Raw genomic sequence first — 6,627 nt, forward strand, 5'->3', positions numbered from 1 at the left:
CAAATGCAGCGGTCGGATTAATAATCACCAAAGATAATAGGTATTTGAACAAGTTTAATAACAAAACCAGACTCACGAAACCAAGGTTCCAGCGGAGTAGCCGGCGGAGACAGGAGAGGAAGGGAAGGGGCGCGCAGCCTCTGCCCGCCCAATATATCAGTAAACATACGCCCGAGGGCAGCCCGCCCCCAAGGGGAGGGCTTATCCCTACAGTTTTCCTTAGTTATGATAAAATATAAAGTAGATATAAATATTGTAACTATAATTCTTGCTTGATAACTGTTTTTTATATATAATTTTACTATGTTAAAGTTAAATCCTTCCTTTTTGTTTAAACAGAAAAGGGGAAATGGTATGGGAGGTCCTTCTGTCTATGTGTTGCTTTTATTGGTTAGTGAATAAAGAAACTGGCTTGGTATGACAGGGTAGAGTAGAGCTAGGCAAGGAAAACTAAACTGAATGCTGGAAGAAAGGAGGCGAAGTCAGAGAGAATCCATGGAGCCACCCGCTGGAGACAGACATGCTAGAACCTTGCCTGTAGGCCACGAACCTCATGGTAAAATATAAAATAATGAAAATGGGTTAAATTAAGATGTAAAAGCTAGCCAATGAGAAGTTAGAACTAATAGGCCAAGCAGTGATCTAATTAATACAATTTCCGTGTGATTATTTTGGGGCTGAGCAGCCGGGAACAAACAAGTGACCTCTTACTATACTAATACATTTCAATTAGTTGACCCATGGACTTTATGTTAGAAATTTTGGATGTTTCCACTATTTACTATCACAAAATTAGTATGAACATTTTGTGACCATTTCTTGTGAGGATATATAATTTCTTTTATAAACTAATTCAGGCTAGAGAGATATCTCAATTGTTAAGACACTTGTTCTTATGGTGGACTGGGATTCAGTTCCCAGCATCTAGATAGTGATTCACCAACATCTGTAACTCCAGTTTCAGGGTATCCAGCACCCTCTTCTGACCGCCACAGGCACCAGGCACTCACATGATGCATGCACATACATACTTGTAGGCAAAACACTCATACACATAAAATAAAATTTAAAAATGTAAATAACAATTCATTTGTTATATTTAAGATGTATCAAAAATAAAGGCACATATGTTGATGTGTGTGTATACAGCAGAAAGGTTGCTGCTGTGAAGCAAATTGCAGATCTGTCATCCCGTGCAATTGGCTTCCTTTGTGTGTGCCTGGTAAAAGCACCCAGCTTGCAGCAATTTTTCAGTATGCAATATAATGCTTTTAACAGTGACCTTCACTCCTCAATTCAATGTCTAGACTGATCCAACCCACATAATTATGTTTGTATCCTTTGACGACTGGCAGCTGCCATTTCCTCCCACTCCTTGTCCGTGATCATCACTCTTGTAACTTCTGTTTCTGTATTGAACTTCCACCCCCTCCTCCACCCCCACTCACCCCCAAAATATAAACTATCCAGGAGAAGCCTTTATTGAGGCCTAATATTACAACGCCTGGAAGAAGTATTCCAGACTGACCAGAGAAGGGAAATTGGAAGCAGTCCCAGGAGGGGCATGGCATGCTTGCACATGGCTTCTGTGATAATCCCATCACCAGTCGCCCGTCTAACACATGCACCAACTGGATACTATGGAGATGCACCGATGGTAAGGTTTTTGTTGTGTCCTTGAGGAGAGGTACCCCTTTCCACAGCAAGAATAGCTGCAGGATGGGTGTAGTCACCAAGAAGCCACAGGATTTGTCGTGGCTGAGGGATAGCCTAACAGAAGCTGGGCAGTTTGTCCTGAGTGGCAATGGGAGCAAGGCCTCCTGAGGCAGAAGGCAGAACTTCCAAAGCAGCATGGCTGAAATGCTTCTTAAAGCTGGAGAAGACTTCCTTAGGAGTGAGGAGAGGGTTGTCAAGGCAGGTGACAGACTGGCTGGTTGCCAAAGCAGGGGCTCCTTGACTGACAGCTGCCAGAAAGAAGTCTGCCAGCTGTCACTCAAGGGTCCAGCACCCACTCTGGACAGTTTGCTCATTCATAAAACAAATAAAAATATAAATGGGACCTTAGAATAAAGATCTGGGAGATTAACATTCTTAACAATAATTAAAAGTGTTTAGACCCTAGGCAAACACCATTTAAAAAGAGGTGGGCCCTCTGGCCTATCACATGAAGAATGGTTGAAGGCTTTCCCACATTCTCTACTCATGTGTCTGTTGAACTTTTCCCATGTGACCCCTGACATTTACCCCAAGGGTGAGGGCATCAGAACTTTCCCACATTCCGAACATTTATTTCTCTCCATTTGACTCACAGAAATTTTTAAGTATAAAGAAGGACAGGCCTGTCCACATTCCTCACATTCCTGAGGTTTGTGTTTAGGTGGGATCTGTCATGTTTCTTCTTTTAATTTTTAATTAAGATATTATAGCTGGACTGGGTGGTGGTGGTGCACACCTTTAATACCAGCACTCAAGAGCCAGAGGCAGGCGGATCTCTGTGAGTTCGAGGCCAGCCTGGTCTACAAAGCAAGTTCCAGTACAGTCAGGGCTGTTGTTACACAGAGAAACCCTGTCTTTAAAAACCAAAGAAAAAAAAATTATATCACTTGCACCTTCCCTGTTTCCCCTCCAACACTTCCCATTGTTGAGAGAAGAGTGTTCCCTCGCTCCTTTTCCAGTTGACGGCCTGTACTTTTGATTGCTGTATATACACATTTGGTGTATCCATATTTATAAACATACATACATATAAACATAAATACAACCTGCTAAACAAGTCTGTGTTCCCTCGCTCCTTCTCCAGTTGATGGCCTGTACTTTTGATTGATGTATATACATATTTGGTGTATCCATATTTATAAACATACATACATATAAACATAAATACAACCTGCTAAACAAGTCTGTGTTCCCTCGCTCCTTCTCCAGTTGATGGCCTGTACTTTTGATTGATGTATATACATATTTGGTGTATCCATATTTATAAACATACATACATATAAACATAAATACAACCTGCTAAACAAGTCTGTTTAGTGTTGCTCATATCTATATGACTTCCGAACTAACCATTTTGTATTGGATAATTAGAGCTCCCACCCCCAGGACAGGCTAATTCTCCCTCTCTCAGCAGTCATGGCAAGAAGTTCTTTATCTAGGCATAGATTCCTGTGCCTTTCCCCCTCCACATTAGCGTGTTTATTGCTATTGCTCATGGTGCAGGTCTTGGTTATGTAGCCATGTTGCTGGGCATCATAGGTGCGTGTCCCTGTCATTCTAGGTGACACAAGCTCCCAGCTGATGCCCTGGTCCTCTGGCTCTCACAGTCTTGCCACACCCCTCTCCTGAGAGGCTCCCTGAGTTGAATATTCCAGAGCTCTGATGTAGTTGTATCTGTTGGGGCTGGACATCCCATGGCTGATGATGTCTGCATTATGACCAGCTGTGATTTTCTCTAATGGTCTCCGTTTGTTGCAAAGACGCTTCTTTGATGAGGGATGAGAGTTACACATTTATCTGTAGATGTAAGGATACATTTTAGAATGCAGCCAGAAATCCTGCTGGTCTAGCGAATTTAGCGTCATGGGCTCTCCTCTAAGATCCATGGTCTCACTCGCCCGATGTGGCTGGCTAGGTTTACAATACCAAGCAAGTTTCCCTTCTGTTGAACGGCCTTAAGTTCAATTAGACATCTGCCAGTTGCCGCTAAGATGTGAGCGTCACTGTTGAAATGCGGTACATGTACACAACGGGATAGTATTCAGCTGCAAAGAAAAATGAAATCACGAAGTGTACAAGTAAACAGAAAGGACTAGAAAATATTCTGTGGTGGAGGCAACCCAAACCCAGAAAGACAGAAGCTGGGTATTCTCTTTCATCAGGGATTCCTAGCTGAATCTTCAGATGTGAGTGTACAACCAGGGAGGTAAAAGGGACCTGGGGCCAGGAAAATGGGAAAATGGGAAGTCAATACAGAAGGAGAGGAGGGAGAAAGGACAAATAACTCTAAGGATGTTCAATAAACCCTCGTGGAATCATGTTAATTTATATTTACCTAAAATTAATTTATATTTACCTAAACTTTACCTAAAAATAAAATGATCATATTATTATATGATATGCACACACACATATGTGTATATAACGCATACACACACACACACACACACACACACACACACATGAGGAACCTCCATTTGAGTCATTGATCAGAGTGGTCTGGGTGACTCCCAAAACAATATAGGCTATTGTTGTTGCTTTTGGTTGCCTCCTAGAGGTCGAATGTTGTAAACATTTTTAAAGACTCCAAAGACATATGATTTTATTCCTCCATGTAGGCACTGTATATATGTGTGAGTATTCACACGCGCACACACACAAACACACAGGGACAGATGTGTGTTCATAAGCAAACCATGGAACTGTCTTTCAAGGCGGCTGTGCCCTGCTCAGTCCCCACCAGCTGTGCGGTGTTGTTCCACATCCTCGTCAGCGTTTGCATTGTCAGACATTTTATTTTTGCTGCTCTCGTGAACGCGTCGTGATATCTTCTTGTGGTTTCATTTGCGTCTCCTGATTACTAGTCATTTTGAACTTACTTTCATATGCCACAAGCAGGAGAAGAAGCTGGATGGTGGACGGGGTCATGTTAGAGGGTCACGTACAGAAGCTGAGCGAGGGTGGTATTGTGCAATAGACAGGCATCTGCTGAGCCGCTTCTCCATTCGCCCCTTTAAACAGTCATTTATTTATGTTTTATGTACTAAAATATTTAATTTATTTTTAAAAATAATTTATTAAGTTAAAAATAAATTATTTTACTTGCACATATTGTATGTGTATCACATGCATCACTGTTACCATGTAGGTCAGAAAGGGCTTTGGATCTCCTGGAACTGGAGTTACAGGTGGTTGTGTGAAGGGGTCCCTGCAAGTATCAAGGCAGGGAAGCAAAGCTCAGGATGAGATAACAATGAAAACCTGGTGCAGATTGACTTTGTCAACCTGGATCAGACTCTGGAGAGTCTAATACCAGGCAGTTAATTGTCAGCATATTTAAAACACAGTGCAATTTAGGGAAAGGTTTCTAGGCAACAATCAGTCCAGTTCCAGGTGCACAATAAAGCTTAAGGTGTGTCTACATAAGACTCTTTTACACAGTAGTGTGACCATGAGGGTGGGTTCTATAACAAAAAGGCCTAGAACACCGTGTGGTCTCTGACCAACAGCACAGAGACCAGCAGGTCATAATACACTTGTGACATCTTCCCTAAGGATGGGCAACGGGGCTAGGGAGAGAAGAGTCTGGGATAGCCGTTCTGGGGAATTTGGGTGAGGTCTGCCTCTACAGCTAAAAGTGGGTGAGGTCCGCCTCCACAGATAGCAAAAAGGTCACCAGGATGTTAACAAGCTCCGCTCCCAGCTTTCTGGATGGAATTCAGGCATTTGATTTTTATCTTCTCCAGTGAGGAGACATTCCTGCAAGACTAACATTCCTGGTTCTCTTAGTGATTCTCTGTGAGTACAAAGACCTCTGTGCCCACAACAGTTGTGATTTGCCATGTGGGTGCTGGGAACTGAACCCAGGTCCTCTGGAAGAGCAATCAGTGCTTTTAACTACGGAGCCATCTCTCCTTTTGGATTTCTAACACCATTTTTATGTATCTAATAATTGAGTGAATTAGAGCAAAATTAGATAATTATTATAAAACTTATTTAAGCCATGTGGTGGTGGTACACATCTTTAATCTCAGCACTCAGGAGACAGAGGAAGGCAGATCTCTGTGAGTCTGAGGCCAGCCTGGTCTACAGAGTGAGCTCCAGAACAGCCAGGGTTACTCAAAGAAACTTTGTCTTGAAAAAAACAAACAAACAAACAAACAAAAAGCAAAACAAAACAAACAAAACCCCCACAAATCTTTTTTTTAAATATACTTATTAATATAAATGAAAATCGAGGTAACTGTTGCCAATATTCTAGCATGAATGCACGCTGGTCAGCTTCTACGTAAGCTCTACAATAGGTGTGATCTTCAGGAAATGCATTAAGATAGGATATAATATATCATAATATGTTGCACTGTGTTTTGGCTATGAGGACAGTATTTACTCCCCTGGTTCGCTTCACCTGTCAATTTGACACACATAGGGTTATCAGAAAGAGTCTCAAGTGGGGGATAGCCTCCATCAGTATAACCTGTGGGCATGTCTGTGTGGCATTTTCTTGATGTACAAGGGCTCAGCTCACCATGGGTGATAAAAATTACGGGCAGAGGGGCATTGGAATGTAGAAGAAAGGTAACTGAACACGAGCCCGGGAGCAAGCCAGAAACAACGGTCCTTGGTATGTTCTCTGTTCCAAATTCCTGCCTCGACATCCCAGGATGAGGGACTGTAACTTGGAATAGGAAGATGGAACACACCCTTTCCTCCCTGAGTAATTTTTTTTGGTCAGAGCTAATTTATTACAGCCACAGAGAAACAAGCTAGAACATGTACTCTAAAATGTAGGAAGGAAAATTTTATTTTGTCCTACAGCATCTAAAGACTTCAAATTAATTGTGTCCATGGCTTGATATTTGGACTTCTTGCATCATTACACTTGGGGTAACAAGTTTGTGTTTATCTTTT

The sequence above is a fragment of the Alexandromys fortis genome, unplaced genomic scaffold (genome assembly GCF_014885135.2).
Source record: "Alexandromys fortis isolate MF-2015 unplaced genomic scaffold, M_Fortis_MF-2015_v1.1 scaffold_36, whole genome shotgun sequence".
In the NCBI taxonomy this organism is placed as follows: domain Eukaryota; kingdom Metazoa; phylum Chordata; class Mammalia; order Rodentia; family Cricetidae; genus Alexandromys; species Alexandromys fortis.